This window comes from Sciurus carolinensis, chromosome 7 (genome assembly GCF_902686445.1).
Source record: "Sciurus carolinensis chromosome 7, mSciCar1.2, whole genome shotgun sequence".
Classification (NCBI taxonomy): Eukaryota; Metazoa; Chordata; class Mammalia; order Rodentia; family Sciuridae; genus Sciurus; species Sciurus carolinensis.
In genome coordinates this window covers 96,724,440-96,751,538 of record NC_062219.1, presented here as the reverse complement: position 1 = coordinate 96,751,538, position 27,099 = coordinate 96,724,440, and positions in this window count along the sequence as shown.

Here is a 27,099-nt window from a genome sequence, read left to right as displayed (position 1 = left end):
CAGTTCTTTATACTGAATTGCAATTGAATGATAAATCCAAAAGGCTCATAAGAAGTCATCTAGCTTACTTCTTCATTCAGTATATGAGGAAACTGAAACCTGAGGAAGGGAGGTGATTTATTCAAGGTCAAACAATAAATCAGTGACAGAGCTAGAAGAAAAACTTTAATTTCATTCTCTTTGCATTGCAGGACACTGGCACTGACTTTTGTGGTTTGATAACAAGCTGCACATAGATTCCTTAAAGCAACGAAGGATTATCAAAGTGTTCTCCCTACGGCCATTGCTTTCAAATACATGAGGGTGCAAAAAAATATCACCAAGAAAATGTATTTAAAATGCGATTTTGTTGTTTACTGTGCCCCAACATTCTGAGTCAGAACATCTAGTGTGGAACCAAGGCACCTGTTCCAATGCAGGGGACCTGAACTCTACTCTTTACAAAGCAATGCATGTTAAATAAATGATAACTTGCTATACTTATACTGCCTTTTCCATTCTTGCTTCGTAACTATTGGGAAAATAAGGCTTAATGTGTTAGTAATAGACTTGTTAATAGTAAGTAGTATGCATAGAATACATTAAAATTCTTCTACTGGATTGAAGATTTTCATGATTTTAAATTAGATACCATCATAATAAGATCCCGAGCTCATACAGTTACATTTCTGCACTATTAAGATTCTGTATAACATATGCAATGTTTACTGGCACTTTAGTATATTTATAGATTACATAAATAATCTCCTATCCTCTTCTTGATATTTTTAACTCCGAGTAAGGTATCTTCTTCACTAATAGACAATTATCTTTTCCATGGAAAATAAACATATGATTTAATTCTCCCAATAAAAAATATTTCATACAGTTACTCAAACAATTAATTCAATCCTATTAATGTTCATTTGTCAATGGCAGAATCTGCAATTACTTTCTCAAAGGCTAGAGTGACAAGTTAAAATTTAAATATGAATGCAACCATTCAAGTGTTTCTCATGTGAAAAATTATAATTCTTCATTAAAATCCTAGTTTATAGGCAGCATCTAGAAATACAATCACAAGAATCTGGCTGTTATTTTCAGTTGGACATTATGCCCTGTTAGGCTTCTGTGTATTTTCTAGGTCATAGTGACAGATTATTTTACTATGTGCAGATATACTATTCTAAATCATTAACACTCAACAATTTCATAGAATAAAGATATAAATAATTTGGTTGTATTTAATGTGGCATAAGAAGCATTGTACAATTTATCATTTTAAATTTGTCTTTCATCTTATGCAGAATAATTATACCCTCCCTAGGTCAAACTGAAAATTTAATGTATTATACTACAGAGGAGATTTAAAGAACACATTTTTAACATGTGTTAACATTTTTGCATCATAAAAGAAAAAAACTAAGGATTAAGTTATATGAGATAATTAATATGTAAGGAAATAAAATAGATCTGAGATTTTCTTTGTTCAAGTGGAATGATTTAGAAGGATAAATATTTAAATATCTAATGTAAATACATCTGAAAATAAAATCTTACACATTATTTGGCACTCATTGTTAATTTTCCCATAGAGAGTGGTATTATTTTGAACAATTTTGCATTTTCTGTCATGAATTTTATGCCAAAATGAGGTAATCCCATTAGTTAGTGGTCAGTTCTGTACATTAAAGCCCTAGTGCAACTTTGTGACCAAAACAAGAAGCTTACAGTCTTTTTGAAAAAGAAAGTTTTAGACAAAATATTAGCTCTAAACTACTTTCCTGAATTTCACACTACAATTTAGTGTCCATATCAAAATACAATTGATATTCTGTATATTGATCTTAATATATGTACAAGTTATATTTATTTCTAATGAGTCCTATGGGAATTAGAGTGTTTCATGCTTTATGTAATATTATGTGGAAGTTCAACTTTTGGAATTTTTATCCCCACTTTATGAAATACTTTAAAAATCTCCTTTTTCTACAAGTAGAAACAAAACAATGAACTTCATGTTTCTGTTAACCTTATTCACCAATAATCAACTCATAGCTGAGCTTGTTTTAAAGTATACCCAAAATAATTATCACATCCAAAAACAACAGCATCGACTTTTCAACCAGTGTGTGAATGTCCACAATTGCATATATGTCTATATTTATAACATTACTGAGATTAAATTCTTGTGCAATAAAATTCACTCATCTAAAATGTATAATTCAATTTTTCTATATTTGTGAAGTTGTACAACCATAGCTAGTATGTAATTTTAGAACATTTTCATCATACTTAAAGCAAATCCCATATCCAAATCCCCACTGTCCCTTGGGGATTACTAATCTACTTTATGTTTATATTTATTTACCTACTCCATACATTTTGTATAGTTGGAATCATAAAATGTGTGCTCTTTCATATCTGGCTTCTTTGACTTAGCATGTATTTTCAAGATGCATTCACATTATATCATGTATCAACTTTCATTCCTTCATATGGTCAAAAAAATTCTACTTTATGTATATACATTTTAAAATTCATTCATCTATTGATAGACACTGGGGTTGCTTTCATTTTTTGACAAATAATACTACTATGTAAATTTGTGTACAGTTTGTGCATGGGCATGTGTCATCTTGAGATAGGATAGAAGGAAAAAGAAATAGGTGGAAAGGAGACAAAGGAAGGACAAAGAAATAATATATTTAATTCATAAGTTCTGTGTACTTTTCCAGAAAGTCCTCTCTAATCTTGTCTCTCTTTTAGGCCTTTCACTCCAAAATTTCTGGAAAAATCTGTAAATCTACATGTGCCATCCTAGTTAACACCCCTTTCCCAATAAACAGGTTAACCAAGAGATATATCTTGAAGAACCTATAATTTAGGGGAATTTTCAGCACTATATACTGATCAGATAATGAAGACCATTTTAGCCTGATGATCCTGAGATTGAACAGACCAACAGAACTATCTTGAGATCACCAAACTGATATCATACCTTCATTCCCACATACCTTTTCAGTCCCTCGTCAAGTACCCTTTAAAAGAACCAGAAACCCCAAAACTTTGTCTCTAACTCTAGGGAAGGACCACATTATCCCTGGAATACATATTTTTTTCATCTCTCTCTTGAAATTGTCTTAATTCTCCCTTGAATATGTGTCTACCTTCCTAAATAAACCTCTGTCTATGCCTCTTACTGGCACCTGCTGAAATTTTTTTACATTATATATGACAAGAATTCTGCCGGTCTTTAGACAAATTCTCTCTTTTTTCCTGGAACTCCTCAGACCTTTCTCCAGAGACACCTCTTCTGTGAATCTCTCATTTGAGCACTTATCTAACTGTGGACTTCCTGGGTCATATGATAATATTTATCATTTTGAGGTTCTTCCAAACTGTTTTCAAAAGTAGCTGTGCCATTTAACAACTCCATAGCAATGTATAAATGTTCCAATTTCTCTACATCCTCATTATCATATATTGTCCATTTTTTTATTCTAGCTAATTTTCTAACCAAGCGGTATCTCATCATGATTTTAATTTGTATTTTCCTAATGACTAGAGATACTGTGCTTATCAGCCATTTATATATCTTTATTAGAGAAATGACTGTTAAAACCTTCTCCATTTTTCAATTTGGGTTGTCTTTTTGTTGAGTTATGAGTTGTTTGGATACTTTGTGTATCTAATATAAAATGTTTGATTTGAGAATTTAATGTGTTTCATTTCACTTTTTAAAAATTTATTTATTTTGATTCATTGTACACAAATGGGATACAACTGTTGTTTCTCTGGCTGTACATGAAGTAGAGTCGTACCATTTGTGTAATCATACATGTACATAGGGTAATGATGTTTGTCTCATTCTGTTATTTTTCCTTCCCTCCATCCCCTCTCACCCCTCTGTTTCCTTTATACAAGCCATCCTTCCTCCATTCTTGCCTCCCTCCTACCCCGTCATGTATCATCATCCGCTTATCCGAGAGATCATTTGGCCTTTGTTTTTTTTGGGGATTGGCTTATCTCACTTAGCATGATATTTTCCAACTGCATCCATTTACCTGCAAATGCCATAATTTTATTCTTCTTTATGGCTGAGTAACATTTCATTGTGAATACATACTACAGTTTCTTTATCCATACATCAATTGAAGGGCATCTAGATTGGTTTCACAATCTAGCTATTGTGAATGGAGCAGCTATGAACATTGATATGGCTGCATCACTGTAGTATGCTGATTTTAAGTCCTTTGAGTATAGACCAAGGAGTGGGATTACTGGGTCAAATGGTGGGTCCATTCCAATTTTTCTCGGGAATCTCCACACTGCTTTCCAGAGTGGAAAGCACTAATTTGCAACCCCACCAGCAATGTATGAGTGGACTTTTTTCCTCACATCCTTGCCAACACCTATTGTTTCTTGTATTCTTGTTAATAGACATTCTATTTGGGATGAGATTAATTCTTAGAGTAGTTTTGATTTGCATTTCTCTTATTACTAGATATCTCTCATCCTGCACAAAACTCAACTGAAAAATTGATCAAGGACCTCAGAATTAGACCAGAGACCCTGCAACTAATAGAAGAAAAAGAAAAAAATGTGGGCTTAGGATCAGACTTCCTTAGCATGACCCCAAAGCACAAGAAATAAAAGCAGGAATCAATAATTGGGATAGATTCAAAGCTTTTTCTCAGCAAAGGAAACTATCAACAATGTGAAGAGAGAGCCTACAGAGTGGGAGAAAATCTTTGCCACACATATTTCAGATAGAGTACTAATCTTCAGAATCTATAAAAAACTCAAAAAACTTTACACCAAGAATACAAATAACCCAATCAATAAATGGATTAAGGAAATGAGCAGACACTTCACAGAAGAAGATCTACAAGCAATCAACAGATATATGAAAAAATGTTCAACATTTCTAATAATAAGAGAAATGCAAATCATTTCACTTTCTTGATGGTGTCTTTCTGAAATAAAATACTTTCAATTTTTGGTAAAATCCAATTTATCGATTTTTATCTTTTGTTCCTTTTGATTTTGGTGTCATAACTAAGAAACAACTGTACAACCCAAGGTTATGAAATTTTATTGTTTTTAGCATATTATTTTATTGCTTTATTTCTTTAAGAAATAATTTACATATATAAATAACAAAACGAATATATTCATGTTATATGATACATTCTTAGTTAATTTTCTGTGTATTCACAAGATTAGTTCAATTTTATTCTTTTGGATGTGGATTTAATACCACTGAAAGAAAACACTATTCTTTCTCCTTTGTCTTGGTGCCCTTATCAAATCATAAACTTGAGAACTTATTTACATACTCTCAATTCTATTCCATCAATCTATATGTCTATCCTTATGTCAATATTTTCCTGTAGGATTTTGCTTGTTTGTTTGAGACAGGATCTTGCTATGTTGCTCAGGCTGATCTCCAACTCTGGGTTCCTGTGATCCTCCCACCTAAACCTCCCATTGATCTGGGACTACAGATGCTCCTTCCTCTGGCTAGTATACTATTTTAATTAATGAACTTTGTAGTAAGTTGAAATCAGGAAGTGTGAGTCTTCCAACTTTTTTGTTTTAATATAGTTTTTGTTATCTGATTCTCTTGTATTTCCAGTGAATTTTAGGGCCAGATTGTTTATTGTTCCCCTCAGAAAAAAATGATCATGAATATTGATAGGGATTGACTTGAATCTGTAGATCAGTTTTTAAGAAGGATTATGTTATTATGCTCTAGCAAAGAACAAGCAAAATAAAATTAAGAAAATAATTCAATTTATAATAACATCAAAAAAAAAAAAAAAAAAAAAAAAAGAAAGTACCTAGGGCTAGCAGTGTAGCTCTGTGATAATGCACTTTCCTAGCATGTGATAGGCCCTGGGTAGAATCCTGACTACCACAAAAATAAAATGAAGTATCCAAAGATAAGTGAGAAAAACAAAAAACCTAATTATAAAACTTATACTCTGAAAACCACAAAAAATATTAAAAGTAATTTTTAAAGACCTAAATAAGAAAGCTATTCCTATTCATGGTTCTGATGATTTACTATTGTTAAGACAACAATATTTTCCAAATTGACTTTAAAGGTGTTATCCATGTACAGAATTCTAGACTGACATTTATTTTATCCCATAAATTTGAAGATATTATTTCACTTTTTTCAGGCATCTTTGGTTATTTTGAGAAATCTATTAGTTTAATACTCATTCCTTTGTACATATTTTTTTCTCTTTCTTTTGATTACCTAAAACCACATTTTTTGTTATTAAATTTTTATTTTGTTTCTTTTTTTTAATTTATCCTGTTTGGTATTAAATATGTTTTAATTTGTGTGAATTCTCATTTTCAGTTCTGAAAACTATTTAGCATTATAATTATAAATTATAAAGGTAACTTTATCTTTGTTCTATCTATCCTGTCCTCTGAAGATATTCATTAAACAAAGGTTAGACTAATTCAGATTTTTCCTTCTTATTGTTTCTCCTTTAAAAAAGTATTTTCTATTTTTTTCTTAAATCATATGTTAAGAAAAATTTTTCAGACCTTCTGTTTATTTGTTCTTTATTTTTTGTCTCGCCTGTTACTTAACCCATCGTTTTTATTTTGTTTCATTTTAATTTTAAATGTCTTATTTTTTTCCTAAGATTTCCACGTGTTTATCTTTCAAATTTGCCTAGTCATTTTTATTGTGTCTTATGTCTCATTTTTGCGATCTCAGTTCCTGAATTTACCCATTCCAACAGTATAAACATATTTAAAAATATGTCATACATGATAAATATATAGTTTTTGTCCATTGAGGAAATGCTTTAAATAGTCATACACAATTATTTTACATTCTGCTTTTGAAATCCCCAATATCTGAAGTTGTCTAAGACTTAATTCTGTGCTCCCTGATGATTCTCACTCATGGATGAAGTTTTCTTCTCTGCTATGTGATCTTTGACTCTGCTCAGATGTCATTGGTTTTCATGGGCACCAAGCCTGGGGCCCTTACTTCAGAATGACTATGGAATTGCTTTTGTCAGAGACCTGGAGATGTTGCCAACCTTGGGCATTTTAATCCTTTTACAGGATTTCAAGCTTAAAGCAGGATCAGGTTCAGCTCTAACAACCTGCCTGTGGCCCATACCTAGAATCCAAATTATAGTATAGATATTGGCACTTGGTCTCAGATCAAGCTGTTTTAACATTTCTTTAGTGCTCAAGGCTTTTGCTCCAGTTTTGTTTATTTGCTAGTTTGAGCAAAAGAGAATTTTCAGTTTTCTTTTAATTCTGCCAGCCCAAAAATGTCTTAAAAATGTGTTTCCTCTGGAAACCAGTTGTTTTGCATAAGAGGTCTTTTTATACTGTCTCGTTTGCCAAACTGACAAAAGCCTAAGTGTTGCTATGTTTTTAATCTAATTGTTTTTAAATCATTTAATTTATTCTTAAATGAATTTAAGTAATATGTTCATTCATAGAATAAGGATAATAATAGTGTCTAAACATTATGAAGACTATCTGAGTTAGTGCTTGCCAGGTAACAAGTATTCAATAAATGACAATTAATCAACATTAATAATATACATCATTAATTTTATGTGATACTTGAAATTAAAATTTAGAATTTCTCTGATGAAATACAGTATTTCCAAGTGTTTTATTTTATTGATCAATGTCATGTAGGTATCTTGTTTGCATTTTACTAGAATGTGTTATGACATTTTATTATATGTAAAAGCTAAGACATAGTAAAAATTATGAAAAATACAACATTCTAAGTCTTGTACTGATAATTGACGTTAATAATGCTAATATTTTTATGCAGATAGAGCAGTCAAAAGATCATTGAAATGACATAATCAGAAAAAGAAGAGGTTACAGCTGTGGAAATGGAATTTTTCAGATCATAATAGTTTGTGTGATATGAATGGATATTTACATTGAATTATTATTTGGGAAAAGACCAGGAAAGGTTCTGCCTAATACAAATCAGTGCCTGATTAATTAATTCACTCTCTCTATATATTTCTTGAACCACAATTTGTAAAACAGTGCGCTTTATGGTGTATACAATCGTTTATGTTCCTTTAGTCAACAATATTCACAGTGTGACTCAGGAGACAGGCATGTAAATGGCTAAGTTTTATTCCTGGGATAATGATACTCATAATGAAAGAAAAATGGATATTTGTGCCAAACACTGTGCAAAATATTTTACAAACATGATCTAATTTAAATCTTCAACAACCCCCATAAAATGGATTCTATCATTGTCATTGACTTTTTAGATAACAAATTCAAAAGTAGAGATTAAATAAAGTTCCCAAGATCATCCAAAGCAGATGTGAATTTTTCTCCTATTATAGTGTCTCCTTTCACACAAGTAGAAACTGTTCTTATTGCTTTCTACTACAAAATTAGATATATTAGTTGAAGTATGTGGCAAATGCTCTTAGGATTACATATGCAAAAATGTGGTTGTTCCACTTTGGATAGAAGAGTAAGGCTTCAGGGTGAAATGTATTTCAACTGGGCCTAGAAAAATGAGCTGAATTAGAGCAGGCAAGGGCAGGGTGAAGGTATTCCAGACAGAGAAAGTGACTGAAAATGGGTACTAAGGACCAAGAACATAATCACATATTAAGAAAGGGTCTAATGTGGCTGACATTTAATTGAGAGGCATAGCAGGTTGATAAATGGGTTGAGATCAGTTTTAAAAGGCTGTGAAGCCAACCTAAGAAACCTGATTTTCATTATATGACCATCTTAGAATCACCAAAACCTTTGGCAAGAGTACAAATGAGACATGACTTGTATTTTAGTGAAATAGGTATCATAGCAGCCTAAAAGTAGAGAGCTAAGATTTTTATGCAGATAGAGCAGTCAAAAGATTATTGAAATGACATAATCAGAAAAAGAAGAAGTTACAGCTGTGGAAATGGAAGTTTTCAGATCATAAAAGTATTATAAATTTGAAGTTCATAACTCATCTAAAAGTTTCTGAAACTAGAATATTCTCCCTTATGTTAAATTAAAATATAACTGCAAATAATTGGATGATATTCCATATTTACTTTTTTAGTAGGACTTAAGCTTTAAATAGTTATAAATATATGGAGTGAATATCTTAGATAAACTGGTTATTTCATAACTATCATAAATTTTATCCTTTAAAATCAGTGTTAAACTGGTTTAATTGGTGATGTAAATAAAAGATGTTAAGCTTCCTATTAATAAGCATGCAGAAGCAGATGCCAACAGAAGGGTAGACCTGGTGATCAGCAGTCCAAGACCTTCACAAAGAATGAAATGACTTACAAGCAACCGTCAGACTCACATATGGATAATGTCCACAAAAATAATATATTTTCCCTGCCAACAAACCTACCTGTAAGCATAAAAACTATCAGTCTTTTATACTCAAACACATTACATGCAGTTTGAATTTTCATTCTTATTTTATACACCAGTAAAATATAAATTTTAATTTGAAGCCAAAGGATTTGAACTTTAATTGGTACTTTGTGTTTGGTAGTCTTTTCTGAGTTCTTCATAGGATAATGTAGTAATTGTACTGTAAACATTTCATGGAATATTAACTATTATAATTGCATGCATTAACAAAGCAAAGAGAATGATTAAAGAAGGCATCTGTTAATCACTCTCACAAGTGATAATTTTAGTATTAAATTACAGGATGCACAACTTAGTCTCCAAATATGCATCCTGAGTACAAAACAAATACATAAATGTAGAAAAATGTCAAAACCATATCATAGTGCCTAAATGCAGACAAGTAACAAATGCCACACAGAGTGCCAATGTAACAGACCTTGTTTTCTCTTTTTATTTTTCTCATTGTCATTCTACTCTATCTCAGGAGGGATATGAAAATATTCCTGAGACACAAACTAAAGCCATAAAGCATATAAAGAAAAATAAGCATCTCCCAGAAGATCAATTTATTACAGTACCAAATTTCTTATTCATGAAGTTTGATCTAATTGCCTCAGCCTAGAAATATGTTATTTTATGGATTATAATGATGCCTGAATATAATTACATTAGTGATGTTCACATATTAGCAAAATAATGTCTGACTTTAACAGTGAAACAGCATTTGATTTGTTTAAAATATAACTCACAAATTGAATACATATTAGAATTATCATGTACATTTCAACAGCTGTGATACTATGACAACTATGCATTATAAATGCTTTTGCATACTATTTTCATCTGAAATACATGGTTTCCATGCATATAGGTAAATATAGTTTGTATGATTTTTATTAACATAATTCTTGTTTCCACATAGTTTACTAGGCTACTATTTCTATTTTATACTTTTTGTTCTTCTGTCCTAACTCCAAAGATGCAAATTAACTGTAGATCACTATAGCATATTGTCAATCAAATTGAAAAATGCCATTCCTTTCTAAATAGTCTTTCAGATTGCTACAGTCATAAACCTCCTTAGGGTGGTACACTTTCTAAAAATAATCAATTTTATTCTTTTGGACTATTTTACTAGTCTCTTCAAATTTTAAAAATCTTATTAATTTTCATGGCCACTGCCCATCAACTGATCAGAGCTCAGGTTATCAAGGTCAGGTGTTCTACTAGTTCATACGATGCAGGATCTGGCTCATGATTCTTGCTGGTTTGGGTTTTGTTTTGTATTTGTAATTTAATGAAAAAAATCCCTGAACACAGTTCAATAATAAAAGTTTCAAACCAGTTTCACATGGTATGTGAAGTATTCTCAAGTTGGCCTTTTATTTTCATACTCACTTTCTGATTGACCTTCTCCCACCTTTGGAATCTGAATTTGCCCTCTGATGAAATCAAAGTACCTTATTATACATAAATAGGGGTTTGAGTGCTGAAATAAGAGTGCAGAAATTTGTTTTTGAACTGATACCCTGAGAAGTAGCCTCATTAGGAAAATTCACATGTGCAGTTAAAAGTTACTTCAAGCTGTGATTCAGAGGCTATGGATTGTGTTGTCATGCATAATAGACATTGGGGGTCATCTATCACTTCAGTGTCAGCTTCCTTGCTTAGCCTAGAGGAGTTGTGATGATACATAGAAGACCCTAATCCTTTTGTGTAAGGAATGACGTTTGAGGCCTTTCATCTTAATGGATAAGTTAGCATTCCTTCAGTACAGCTTTGAAAGACGTGACTAGGATGCTCCAGGATTATTAAATGGGATGAAAGCCAGTTAGGTACAAGAGTGTCTATGAACTGAATCAATAATACAACATTCAGAATGTACTTCTGAATAAACTTCTTTTCTTCCCCACATTTTTCAGTAGTTTTGAAGTTAAAGAATAAAATACCACTTTAAAATCAAAAACCAGTGATCAATCCTTCAGATAACAAATTACTAATGTTTTATTTATTATAAACTGATAAAAATTTTTTCTAAAATATTCTACTACTATAGTAACTGGAATTATATTAATTTTAAGTTTTACATTTCTTTGCCCAAAGTAATTTTTGAAATGATAACCAATTCTTTGATGTAGTTATTAACCACCAGAAGGGAATTCCCTCTGGATTTAAAATGATGAGAGAATCTATCTTCATTTATTCATAAAATGGCAGAGAAAGGGCCTTTCCTTCTTCCTTTTTCCACCTCTTTTATTTTAAAATCTCTTTCCAGTTTTTCTATAACTCTGCTGACATTATGATAAAATAAATTTTAAAATGAAACCAGAAATGAAGTCATATTATCAACATACTCATAAAATTATGTTTGACTTTACATATAGAATATAGTGAAGTAAGGACCTATGATTCTTATATTAGCTTGTGAATATGAATTTTGAGTACTTTTAGAAACTATAGATGTCTCTAGGAGTTGCTTTAAATATTACATAAGTTTTAATAATGAATGAAGGAGAAAATTGGAAAGGATAATACAATGCTACCTCAGCAGGAAGAAGATTAGGGAATAATCAGGTGGTATGGTAGTATGTGGATGGATTTAACTCAATAGTTTATCAGCTAAAGTGACAGTAACATTAAAGAAAAAAAAAAAAAAAGAGGGGAAGAGAGGTTGAGAACCACTAGGAATTCTTTAGTAGAATGATATCCCTTGGCCTTAAGTTATAAGATAGAAAATCTGTGTACCATGAAGTTCAGATATTCACATATATGTATTTCCTCCCTGGTGAAAATAATACCAAAAAATTTCTTCAAATTTTGAACAATCAAGACTCTCTCAACTGCTTAATTCAAGACATCATCTTATTGGTAATAGTAAAGATAATATTAAAATCAAAATTCTGACTCCTCATAATTTTACTGTCAAATAAAATTCAGAGAACTAATGTTTAGTAAATAAGGCTATTGCTGATAAATAAGTACTTTAAATGAATGCTTGTTAAACATTTTTATTTAAGTCAATAGTGAATAAATGCATAAGGTGTTAAAACCAACTCAAAGGAGAATTCAAAGAATTTATGCATTACAAGTTAAGAATATTGAAAAGAATGGGTGAATGTCCAGCTGGGGAGAGAAGTCAACTGAACCTTTACATTACAGAATTCACTTATCTAGGTAGGCAAGGATAATTTTTTTTGTTTCTAAACCTTGGAATGATATAAAATAATTTTCATAAATCAGAATTAGGTAACCAGGAAAAGTAGTACATGGTTTTTGAATGAAGCACAATTTTTTTTACAGTCTAATTGTTTTTATTAAGTACAGTTGTTTTGCAACATAAGGAATAGGCAAGTAGATTAATGAATAAATGAGGGGTAAAGAGAGAAAGGAAAGGATGGTTTAACTAATAACAGTTTTTGAATGGGAAGTGTTTTTTATAACCTCGTAACACTCTCTCATTTGTTCTTAGACAAATTTTCATGTCACTTTTCCTCTTAATGTTATCTCTTTCTCATGACTTCATTTTCCTACATATTTTTCTATAAGCTTTTCACCTGATTTAACTTTTTTGCTTCCGTTTTATCCTCAATCTCTATTTCCCCAGCTGCACTTCTTTCTTGTGCTGATTTGTAACAATCACTTTTCTTCCTGAATGATCAATCAAAGGCTGAAAGTAGGAAAGGGAAGACTTCTAAAAATTCAACAGATATAGTAGAATTGCAAGCTTAAGGGAGATAGAGTTCCTACATTATTCTTTCTTCTCTATGTTAGTCTCTCTTGTTTAATTGAATGTATTTTTCTACTATTTAAATTCATGTAAAAACTCTTTTCTTCTATTACATGATAGTTTAGGAGACCTATTTTCTTAATGTTTATAACAACAACAAATCCATTTAAATGCCTTGGATTGGGTTGTGAAAAGATAACAGAATGAAATTGTAGAAGAGAACCAAAGTTGATGGAAGAAAAGATGATTATAAATAGATGTTAAACCTGCTGCCAGGCCCCTCCTGCACTGTGTGGACCTCTCATGTCCCATGGGCTCCATCTACTAAAACAGGATTCCTCCTGGCTGCCTCCATCTTGTGACACTGCAGCTGCCACCATATAGCCCCTTCGCCATGGTAGCTTCCACCTTGGGACACCAGACAGGACCTGGAGGCAGTTGCTCACTGAAGCACCACCAAGCAAGTACTACACTTTTGAATAGGCTGCCCAATGGCACCACACGGTCCCCCCTCACTGCCTCATCTCTGAAAGCAGCCAGCTCCATCTTGGTACACCTCTGCCACCATCTTGGGTTACCTCAGCTGCCATAATCACCATCTTTAATTGGGGCAGTTTTCATTTGGGGACACTGGCCAGGGCCTGGAAACCCAACACCAAGATACCTACGGGTTTGCAACCACGTCTGCCATCAATTAAGAACACAGCCACTTTCATCTAGAGATAATAGCCAGAAACTAGAAGATCATCCCCCAAGGTCCCTGCAGGCTTGATTACACCTGAGATCTCCCTGCTAGGTGTGCTGATAGCTACCATCTTGCTACAGAGGCAAAAGAGAGCCTTGAACAGGGTCAGTAGGTTGGAAAAGGGTGTGAGGGTATCTTGATCCTGGCTTACCCAGTCAACTAGCCTGGCACCCTTTGGGTTCCTGGAGCCAACTAGGGTGGCACTTGTTGGACTCAACACCAGCCCAGTCCCAACGCCCTCCCCAATCTGGCATCCACTGATCAACCTGGTCCCACTGGCTTGGCAATGAACAGGGTCATTTGACTCGTTGATCCCTAGTCTCTAAACCCACCATCCACCAACCCAGCCCAGCACTTGCAGCTACATGGCCAGCCCACAGCTCTCAACGCTTGGTCCTAACCTGCCCAATACAGAACAGGAACAAGACAAGGACCCTCTCTTTCACCACTTCTATTCAACATTATCCTTGAGACTCTAACCAGAGCAACTAGACAGACCAAGGAAATTAAAGGAATATAAATAGGAAAAGAAGAACTCAAACTATCATTATTTCCTGATGACATGATTCTATATTTAGAAGATTCAAAAAATTTCACCAGAAAACTTCTAGAACTCATAAATGAATTCAGCAAAGTAGCAGGATACAAAATCAACATAAATCAAATGCTTTCTATACATCAATGATGAATCCTCTGAAAGAGAAATTAGGAAAACTACCCCATTTACAATAGCCTAAAAAAAAAAAAAATTTCCAACCAATCTAACAAAAGAGGCGAAAGACCTGTATAATGAAAATTACAAAACACTGAAGAAAGAAATTAAAGAAGACTTCAGAAGATGGAATGATCTCCCATGCTTTTGCATAGACAGAATTAGTATTGTCTAAATGGCCATTCTACCCAAACTTTTATATAAATTTAATGCTATTCCTATTAAAATACCAATGATGTTCCTCATAGAAATAAAGAAAGCAATCATGAAATTCATTTGGAAAAATAAGAGACCCAGAATAGCTAAAGCAATCCTTAGCAAGAAGAGTGAAGCGGGAGACATCAAAATACCAGACCTTAAATAATACTACAGAGGTATAGTGAAAAATAAAACAAAACAAAACAAACAAAAAACCCAGGATGTTGTTGGCACTAAAAGAGTCATGTAGACCAGTGCTACAGAATAGAAGACACAGAAACAAACCCACATAAATACTCTAATCTTATACTACACAAAGGTGCCAAAAACACACATTGGAGAAAAGATAGGTTCTTTGACAAATAGTGCTGCAAAACCTGGAAATCCATATACAGCAAAATAAAATTAACCCCCTTCCTCTCACCTGGCACTAAAATCAACTCGAAGTGGATCAATGACCTAGGAATTAGACCACAGTCTTGGGCCTAAGAGAAGAAAAAGTAGACCCAAATCTTCATCATGTTGGCTTAGGACCTGACTTCGTAAACAAGACCCCTAAACTGCAAAAAATAAAATCAAGAATCAATAAATGGGATAGATTCAAACTGAAAAACTTCTCAGCAAAGGAAACAATCAATAATGTGAAAAGAGAACCTACAGAATGGGAGAAAATCTTTACCACACTCACATCAGATAGAGCACTAATCTCCAGGATATATAAAGAACTCAAAAAACTCAATACCAAAGAAAACCCAAATAACCCAATCAATAAATGGACTAAGGAACTGAACAGACACTTCTTGGAAGAAAATATACAATTGCAGAAGACATGTTTGGGTAACCCTAAGATGGTGGCTGGCGTTGAGCCAAGAGGTGGCACATAGTTAGTGTTAACATGGTGTGATCTACTTTTGCCTGATTAGTTAATGTCTCCTTTGTGCTAGTGGTCAACAGATATACCTCATTCTTTCTTGATTGTTACCGAGGGGCGTGCCTCAATTGTGCTAATCCTAAGCTTATTGGCTGCCTTAGGTATATAAGACACACTTATAGGAAGCACCACGGATAAAAGGATAAGCAGCTAGCAGAGAGGATAAGCAACAGATAAGCAGCACCTCTGAATGATGGCAGAACGCAGGTTGCAGATTGCAGAACAGAGAAGTAAAGTCACACCTCTAGATAGCAGAGTGAAGGATGCAGGATGCAGGATACACCTTTAAGAAGAAGCCGCAGAACTAAAAAGATATAGATCTCTGAAAGTGTAGTCTCTCTCTCTTAAGCAAAGTCTCTCTTTCTCTCTTATGCAAAGCCTCTCTCTCTCTCTCCTTTCAAAGCCTTTCTTCCTCTATAAGCTGGGGAACAAGTGAACAAGCAAGAAAGCAGTGCACTAAAGAGAAAGATAATAGAAGTAGCTCAGTTTCCAGTCACCTCCGATAAATACCCGTGCAATTGTTGCTGCAGGCGGCAACAAATTACCGCAAGATTGCTGCCGGCGGCAACATACAATGGATCAACAAACATATGAAAAATATTCAATATCTCTAGCAATTAGAGAAATGTGAATCAAAACTAAGATTTAATCTCACTCCAGTCAGAATGGCAATTATTAAGAATACAAGCAACAATAAATGTTGATGAGGATGTGGGGGAAAAGGTACACTCAGACATTGCTGGTAGGATTGCAAATTGATGTAACCACTCTGGAAAGCAGTATGGAGATTCCTTAGAAAATTTGGAATGGAACCACTATTTTACCCAGTTATCCCACTCATTAGTTCATACCCAAAGGACTAAAAATCAGCCTAATACAGTGATGTAGCCACATTAATGTTTATAGCAGCACAATTCACAGTAGCTAGATGTGGAACCAATGTAGATCCCCTTTGATAGATGAATGGATAAAGAAACTGTTGTATATATATATTTATACAATGGAATGTTACTCAGCCTTAAAGAAAAATAAAATTATGGCATTTGCAGGTAAATTGATGGAGCTGGAGAATATCATGCTAAGTGAAATAAGCCAAACCCCAAAAAACCCAAAGGCCAAATGTTTCTTTGATACATGGATGATGATCAATAATGTGGGGCGGGCAAGGAAAGAATGGAGGAATTTTAGATTGGGCAGAGGGGAGTGAAGGGAGGGGCAGGGGTTTGGGGGTGGGAAAGACGCTGGAATGAGATGGACGTTATTACCCTATGTACATGTGTGATTGCCCAAATGGTGTGAATGTAGGGTGTACAATCAGAGAAATGAAAAGTGCTCTATTTGTGTACAATGAGTAGAAATACATTCTGTTATCATGTACAACTAATTAAAACAAATAATGATGATAATAATAATAATAAATTCCATGTAAGACATACTTCCAATTGGTAATAGTTATTTTTCTCAAATAGATTCTTTTGTTCAATCTTTTGAGTGATTCCCATGTGCCCACCACTGGTGACAGCGTGTGGAATAAAAGAAACAATGAAAGTAAAAGAAAAAAAGTTTAGACTTCAAATTATATGTTTTAACTAAATTGTTATAGACAACAACAGCATGGAGATCACATCATATTGCTCATGCTATACAATATACATTTAATCTCCCTAAAAGTAATTTTGGTATTTCAATACAAATGTAAAATTTTTATCCATCAATTTTAAAACCACCTCATTATTTCTCACAGGTTGATGTGACTTTCTTTATTAGAGGTGGGCAGGGGTCAGTCTTAATCCACTTCTTTCAGAGATCCTTCATGGGTCCTTGATTATGACAAGAACATTTTTAACAGTGATAATTTGATACATTCCTAAAGGGACCTAAAACACTTTAAGAAGAAATCTAAGGAATCATTCAAACTCCAGTTACTGATCTGGGATAAGGAGTTGTAGTTAGAAGGGGAATATAGTGCTATGGACTGAATTCAAACAAGGGAAAGGGCCCCCAGAGGAGATTCCAAAATCATCAGGAGAGCCTCTCCCACTTCCACTCCAAACCCAAAGTGCAAAAATCCCAGAGCAAGGCTGCCTCCACCTCACTTTCAAAGAACAGGATGAGGGTGCAGCAAAGATGTATAGTTGGCCATCCCAAAAAACTGAGTGGGTAAAGTCATCTCCTGCAGCAAAGAGATGGCCTGCCCAGAAGAACCAAGACTGTGTGGCTGCCACCCATGTGACCTTAGAAGGCAAAGCATCTAACAAAGGAGGACTACTCTCAAGACTTAAGATCAAATAAATTTTTCTTGCTAAGTTTTGAACTTGCCTGGGACCCATCAACCCTTCCTTTATTCTTTTTTTAAAAATTCTAATTAGTTATACTCCATTACATAGAGTAATAATGTCTAATTCATCCTACTATCCTTCCTCCCCTCCATTCACTCCCCCCTGATTAATCCAAAGTACCTCTATTTTTCCCTAGACCCTTCTCTTATTGTGAATTAGCATCTGCATATCAGAGAAAACATTTGACCTTTGATTTTTTTGGAATTGGCTTATTTCACTTAGTGTGATATTCTCCAGCTCCATCCATTTACCAGCAAATGCCACAATTTCATTCTTCTTTAAGACTGAGTAATATTCCATTGTGCATATATATAACACACTTTCTTTATCCATTTATCTGTTGAAGGGCATCTAGGTTGATTCCATAGTTTAGCTATTGTGAATTGAATTGCTATAAACATTGATGTGACTGTGTCACTGTACTATGCTGATTTTAAGTCCTTTGGGTATAAAGTGAGTACTGGGATAGCTGCTTCAAATGGTGGTTTCATTTCAAGTTTTCTGAGGAATCTCCACACTGTTTTCCAGTAGTTGAACCAATTTGCAGTCCCACCAGCAATGTATGAGTGTTCATTTTCCCCACACCCTCAACAATATTTATTGTTGCTTGTATTCTTGATAATTGCCATTCTGACTGGAGTGAGATTAAATCTTAGAGTAGTTTTGATTTACATTTCTCTAATTGCTAGAGATGTTGAACATTTTTTCATATATTTCTTGATTGTATTTCTTCTTCTGTGAAGTATCTGTTCTGTTCTAGACCATTTATTGATTGTGTTGTTTCATTTTTGATTTTGGTTTTTTGGGCATTGAGTTTTTGAGTTCTTTATATATCCTGGAGATTAGTGCTCTATCTGATGTGAGTGTGATAAAGATTTTCTCCTATTCTGTAGGCTTTCTCTTCACGTTATTGTTCCTTTGCTGAGAAGGAGTTTTTCAGTTTGAATTCATCCCATTTATCGATTCTTGGTTTTACTTCTTGTGCTTTAGAAGTCATGTTAAGGAGTCAGGTCCTAAATTGACATGGTGAAGATTTTGGCCTACTTTTTCCTCTATTAGGCACAGAGTCTCTGTTCTACTGCCTGTCTTTGATCCACTCTGAGTTGAGTTGTGCAGGGTGAGAGAGAAGGGTTTAATTTCATTTTGTAACATATGGATTTCCAGTTTTTCCAGAACCATTTGTTGAAGATGCTCTTTTCTCCAATGTATGTTTTTGGCACCTTTGTCTAGTATGAGATAACTGTGTATATGTGGTTTTGTCTTTTGTCTTCTATTCTGTATCATTGATCTATGTATGTGTTTTAGTGCCAATATCATGCAGTTTTTGTTACTCTGGCTCTATAGTATAGATTAAGGTCTTTGGAATGGGAATGTCTATTCTGTATCTCTTCCACCAGTGAATTTTAGAAAGACATAAATTGTCTGGTTTCATAGGGTCAAAGCCAAAGAGGAATTTCGCTTCAGAATGTACCTCAGAATATCACTCATATCTAATTTAGATGATATTTAGATGAAACTTTGGCTTTTACTTCAGAGCTGATGCTAGAACAAGTTAAGGCTTTGGTGGAATGGTTTTTGTTGGAATAGAATGAATGTACATGTGAGAAGGATACGTATTTGGGGGTGATATTAGAGACAGAATGCTATGGACTGAACAATATTGCCCAAAATTAATATTGAAGTTCTATCCCCCATTGTGATGATATTTGGAGATAAAGAAAATAATCAGGTTTAGATGGGACCATAAAGGTTGGATTGTCAGGACGGAATTAGTATCCCTATAAGAAGAGACACCAGACATCAGGTTCACTCTCTCTCCTCCATGTGAGGACACAGTGACAAGGTGCCTTCTGTGATCCAGGAAGAGAGCCTTCAGACTTTCAACCTTCAAAACTGTGAAGTTGTTTAAGCCACCCAGGCTATGGCATCTTGGTATGCATACTAAACTCAGAAAGATATGACACCTTCCTTAGGCCTAGGCCATAGAGTAAAGGTCTTGAGGGTAATTGAAGACAGTATTCACCAACATACTCCACGTCTAATGACATTCAAAGAAGAAAATTGCAGTTATTGAAAAAGTACATTTTAAGGCAGAGATATCAAGTATGAATAAAATGTAAGGCATTTCTGTTAAGAATTCTAGTGAAAACAATGTGTTTCAAGTTTGTCCATGTTGCCAAAAGTGACAGAAATTTCATTTTTTGTAAGTCTGAATAAAATTCCATCATGTATATATGGTTCATGTTTTCATACATTTATTCACTGATAATCCTTCTACTCTGCATGCATATATCAAAATACCACATTCTACCTTATAATTGTATACAAATATAACTGATCAATTAAAAATAATATTAATGAATGTAGATAATTTTTATTAGTTAACAAAAATCTATGGCCCACATGTTAATTTATGTGTATAAATTTATGTGTCTCATAGAGTACTAGGGTTGATGTTCTTTTTTGGCTGAACATGAAAACATTTCCTCTCATCCTCACTACTGCATTTTAATTCCCTCAGAAGCTGTGAACTGGATTTTTAAAAAAATGATGAGGGACACCACAATTTGACATGGACTTTTCTTCAGTTATGATTTTTCAGTAACTCTAACTTCCCCTTGGATTTTCTACACTAGTATCTTCCACTCATCAAACCATGAGGGAGAGCTCTAACCTTATGTGTGCGTTTCCATCGTAGCCAAAATTGTTAAACTGCTTAAGTCTAAAAGAACACTAAAAATATCAGGGAAGTAGAAAAGACTTCAAGTTTAGAAAATGTAATCTAAGATGCCACTCCATAAACTTTTATTTCCTGAGTTTATAAAAATGGTTTGTTTAAAAAAAATATATAGACTCTCCTGTCAAAGAGCCTGTCTAGGTTATCTCTGGTATCCATTTATTCCCCAGAGTGTCTCTTTGTGCTCTTCACTCCATAACAAATATGTGACAATCTGCTCCTCAGAGAATAGAATAAGAAAAAAAAGTTGTATTCTCTTATTCAAATGAATACAAAAATAAAAGAAATCTCTGCCAAATACTAAGTGAAAAAATAAGGATTATTTTTACTATTCCAACTGAGCAGAATGAATAACCTATTAAATGTCTGTATTTTATTTATTATTGTCTAATACCAAATGGAAGATGTCAGTATAAGTCAACAACAACTATAAATTGTTTCTAAAACAACAATTTTCTTTTTTTTTTTTATTTTTTAAGCTAGGGGTAACAGAACTGATACCATGCAGTAAGGAAAAGATAACTTTTACAAATATCTCATAAAAAGTGATTTTTTAAAATGGAAAAAGGAAATCTGTATGTTTTGGTCTGAATAGTCACTTCCAAATTGATGCAGACAATAAATGCTGTCTTTTCAATTTAACATGCAAGATAACTCAAATATTTACCATGGTTAAACATGTATTTCTAAAAAGAGAAATAGAAAGTTCACCTAATTCAAATGAAACGTTTGTAACATAATTTGTTTTTTAAATCTAATATTTTGTGTAAGCACTTCCATTCTCACTTTACCTGGATGAGTAAACAAAACCCATGTAGTATTTTACATAATTTAGGAAAAGAGAACCTGGTTTTCTTGTCGGGAATATGATTTGCATTTTATCTTACTGATGAATTTCAGCTAATTATTCATGAATTAAACTGAAGTATGATCTGCTTGGAAGATTTTATAAGATATAATATTGTGATTAACATGTATCTGGAGACTTAAGTGATCAGTATACTTGTAATTTTAATAAGTAATTAAACTGGTACATTTAGTCCAAGAGAGAACATTAAGATTAAACAAAGCTCCACCCTTGCCAAACTACACCATATTACTCTAAATATATTTCTCTATTTTTTAACATTCCAAAAATGATTGTTTAAATTATTTCCCTTTTAATGAGCTAAAGTTTGCATGGACTGCATTCAATTTTAATTTTAATAGTCAATTTTGACAGATCAGTTTTAAGAAAGTCTTAAAAACTCTTCTTTATTTAAAGCATAGTATCTTAATAAAAATGAAGGTTTAAATTCATGTGTGAAATATTCCAGGTTCTTTCCAATACTTCATAGTTTTAGGAACCCAGTGGACAGGGAGGTACCACCCTCCATCTATTTCTTTCTGCTGGAAGAAAAGAACTGAAGAGATGCATTGCTGCAGGAGTCTGTGGTGTCTGACAGATGGACTTTGTTGCACAGGCCTCACCAGAAGGAGGTCTAAGCCTGAATTCAGAATTGAGCAGCTTTTTGGTAAGCAACAAAAAAACAGGTTTACATGAATATGACTGTCCATTCACACATTTTTTTTGATACTATGTGTTAGTGGCAAAAAAAAAAAAGGAAAGCAACAGACCTGTCTATATACCATCCCTGAGGTGAGAGGAAGGGAAGAGGTTAGATAATAAAGTAATAAAGAACATAAGGAAGGGATGGGGTCAGTGACGTGTGCTCTTTTCCTCTCACATAAAAACATGGAATATGTCTCTAAGTGGCTTTCTATCTGCCTATTTCCCCTCTTTCATGCATACTGTAAATAATGGTAGTGAGCCATTTTCTTTTGTTTCTTTTGCAGCTCCACATAAACAACTTTGTCCAACAGGGTGTACATAAATACCTGACTTCCTGCTAACAGTTATTCTAGGATCACTTTCATTAGTTTCCTTTCTTACAGGTGAATATATATATATATAGTTTTTAACCAAATAGATGAGTTGGCAGTAATTTTCTCTTGTGTCATGGTCCTTCCTAGAAATATTTTATTTATGCAAGCACAAAATTAAACTTTGGGCAACTCTTTTGGATAGAATGGTCAACAAAGAGCATTCAAAAGACAAAATTTTCCAATTTCATGTGCATTTAGTACTTGATATAAACTAGCAGTGCTTTTATTTTAGATTATGAGTAGTATAGATCAAACATTTAATTGATGTCATTTATTTTCCCTGTAATCATCATGACTTTTGTAATACATTGATGACATTGTGTGGCTTCCACTGATATTTAAAATTTGAAAACTTTTTAATTTTATCAAAGACAAGTAGGCAAGAAAGGAAAGAAGTTGTCTCTGGTGCAACAGACCTGAGGATAGATTAGCTGGGATTATTCTTAATTATTTCTTAATTGGGACATATGAGGGAAGTTGTTATTTAAAATCTCAGGGTTTCCTAGAAACCACTAAAGAGATCTTTAACTCGCACTGGGCATTTTGTGAGCTATGGTGAGTAGACCAATCAGCCAATGTGTACTGCTGTGAAAGTGATCTAGTCCACTCTCTGTGTGGTCCTAATTACATTTAAAGAGAAGATGAAAGAGTTGGAAAGACAGCAAATGATGGAAGTGGAAAAAAAAATGGGAAACTCTAGGAAGAATGTAAGAAGTGATATATAAGACTTCCATAATATAATTGCTTAATTTTTGCTTTTCATTTGTCCCCCCAAAATTAAATGTACTATAGATCATAAATATTCATTTTGTGTTTATTAAAATGTATGATAATGTTTGTTTCTCTTACTGTCTTTTAGGGCACATTTATTATCAAAACTATATTTTTTGTATTCTGTACTAAATATCAGTTCATTTCATCTTTGTCAGTTATATATTCATTCCATTTTTTCAGATGAGGAAACCAAGCCTCATTTTGGTTATATATTTTTTTCAAGTCAAACAATGAGTGATTTATGATTGGTACCTAAACAATTCAATGTCAGAGCCCATATTCTTTCTTTCCTTTTCAATTCTCTGGATTTATACATGCATAATTTAAGTAGTCATGTCATGGTTAGTAGAAGCTTTTATTGCCAAAATCTCTACTTATTTTAAACTGCATATTTCAGTGAAAAAATTGCCAATTGCTATTGATATTTTATTGTATTTTTTCATTACATTAATATGTATACTGTTACAACTTTTAACAAAATAAAGAAAGAAGGACCCAGGATATTTCACATGTATCTCTTATAAGTGAATAAAATAAAACATTAAAAAAGATTGCTTTTCTAAGAGGCTAACTGTATTCATTTCACATCAGATTTAAGCTAAGAAACTGAAAGGTAGTTTATGAAGATGTTAAGATAGAGAATTTGTCCCAGTCTAGCTGCTTGTGTTGGATGTCCTACTATTCTATAGTACAACTGTGTGGGGCCCGTAAGTTACTCACTTCAGAGTTTCAGTTTCCATGTCTGTAAAATTAGCATAATAATACCACTTACATTTTATAATTGTTTTGTGAATTAAATTACTTACTTAAAATAAAATCCTTTATCCTGATAAAGGAAAATCCACACCAAGCATTCATTGGAGAAACTGAGACAAAATAGTCACCAAGGACCCAGAAACTAAGAAAGGATATGAGTGGCACTTGAATAAAAGGGAATCTGGATCCAACTCATGAGACTGAACTATCACACAACATTCCTCCTTGGTAAACCAATCATCATTTCAGAGTCTCTCTGGTTTGTTTAAAAGTGTATCTGGATAAATATGAACAACTGTTACTGATTTTTTTTTTTTTTTTTTCTTAAATGGCAGGAATAAATTTTAAGTTGAAGCTACAGACTCTCAAGTTTCCTGGAGATGTGTCCTCACCTCAGTAAGAGTATCTATTCATACAGGAGATAATGGTGGAAGGTAAATAAATGATAAAGGCTTGGGCAATTTTGAAAGCACACTCAGCATAATTCCCTATTGAAAGTAGCTTCCGGAGTTCTTCAGAATGGTAACAAGTTTTTAACAAATGTCCACACTGATTTTTCACATCTCTAAGCATGCTTTGTAAGCACCTAATCCGCCTATGGAATTTGGAAAAGACCATGGAGAAAGTAAAATCTGGTAAAATAAGACTGTTTCCTTTTTCTAGTAAACAGAAAACATATAACATCTGTGTATGAAATTTGTTAAAAGGACTCTGTGATTTGTTCTGTTATCTGTTATCTGTCAATCTCCAGGTCATTATCATGACGTTCAGTATTTATTACCCTCTTTCTAGTATCTTATGAATAGGTTACAGCTGAATGTTTGAAAGATGGAGACACATAGGAACCTGAATGCATATTTTAAGGTTTATCAATATTCGGCAATAATGACAAAAGTATCATAGACCCATTTTTGAAACCCTAAAGTTAGACTTGTCTAAAAGATGTGAAGTTTTAGGGAAAAGGAACTTCTGCATTCATGAAAAAAGATTTTTTCCAGTGCATAAAAAATAACATAGACCTGACTCTGTATCACTACTCTTTTCCTTGAAAAAAGAATTTGAAAGATGATATGAAAGAACTTCTTCTCTATTTCTTTTCTTCTCTACCTTCAGCATAGAGTACAATGAACCTTTTAGAAAAAGAGTACAGTCCAACATAGGACAATCTCATTAACAGAATTTAAATTTAGAAAATCTGCATCTGAAATAAAATGTTTAAGAGAAATTTCTATTTTATGATCTAAGATGTAATTCAAGAAATATACTCATAAGACTGTCCCAGGATCATTGTAATAGTGTTTCAATGGTTATTGTGTTTCAATTAAGTTTTCTAAAAGAAATCTGATTCATTAAGCCACCCACAGATATTTAACTTATACAATTGATTCTGCCAAATATGATGTAGAGACTAGGGATCTTCTCATTTTTATATTGAAGAGAATAATTTTGAACTTTTACCACAAATGTGCAAAGAAAAGATTATCCTGTGAAAACATCTGTGTTAGGTATGTGTACACAAATCTAATTGTCATTCTAAGCATTCCTTTCCATGGTATAATATTAAGAATCACGATGCTAGGACATCTGGGTTAGGCCCATGTTTGGCAAAACAAACATTTCAAAATGAAAGTGAATTTTAAATCCTGATACTATAAATGACTTTGGGATAAAATGTTCTTTTATAGCTTTTTCTCATTCATTCTCAGAAATAGGTGCTACGCTTTCATATAGACCTTTTCAGGATAATGAGATTTAATGTTTGGAAGAGGTACCTGGAAGCTTAGCTCTTCACCCTTTGTGAAGGCCCATCTCCCCACACATAACTACTTTTCAAGTGCAGATTAAATATACAGTTCCAAAAGAGTTCGGCCCTAATTTATTTTAATCAAATATAAGTGAAGGGAACTAATTTCTAAATAGCAAAAGCTCATGCACAAGGTTAAATAAGTAATTTAGCTCTGCTACCTATTCAGTATTATTTACTCTTGAATTTATCCTTGTTTGAGTTATGTATATATGATAATGGCATAATTTACACTTCACCCAAGAGTCCTAACAAGTCTCTAAAGGTTTATTGCCCATTACATTGAGCAAATTTTCCTTAGCAGATAAAACAGAGGTGGGAATGAGAAAACTGGTAATTGCGGGCCTATAATGCCTATAACCTAAGGACAAAACGGCAGTACTCTGGCTTAGCTTCAGAGAGATCGCAGCTGAATTCCCGTTTCCAAGCTTACTGTACAACACTGTTCAGTTCATCTCATTTGGAGGCTTGTCCTCCATGTCACTAAAGTAGAAATAATGATGTCTATTCCACATAGAATGAAGAGTAAATGAACTATAACCTTAAAATTCAGAGTTCAGTATCTATAGTGAGAAAGACTTTAAAAATGGCAGGTATGACTATTAGGATTTGCACATCTTTGAATATCTGCTGGTGTCAGTTTTATTCCCTGAGTTCACTAAATGTTCAATTGATACTTAGTGTATTTCTTATATTTCCTTTGGACTGAGAAGGCAAAGAAAAAAAGACACATGTCAGGTTTTTGAGAGGTACCTAGTGATTGAATTGTAAATTCAATAACATAAAATTTAACAATTTCATAAAAAATCAAACATAATTTTGATTTAATTTGACTTTTCATTAGTGATATTCTCCTAATTTTTGAAATAACCATTAACAAATACTAATGATTAGGAAAATGTCAACAGAATTCATACTATTCACTCCTCCCATGTTTAGAATAGAACTTCTATTGTAGAGTCTGGTTAGAGGATTTACAGAAGCTGACAGAAGTCTTACAAAACCTAAGAAAATCTCTTCCTTTGAGAAGTGTATTTTATTATGCTTAACCAAATTAAATGAC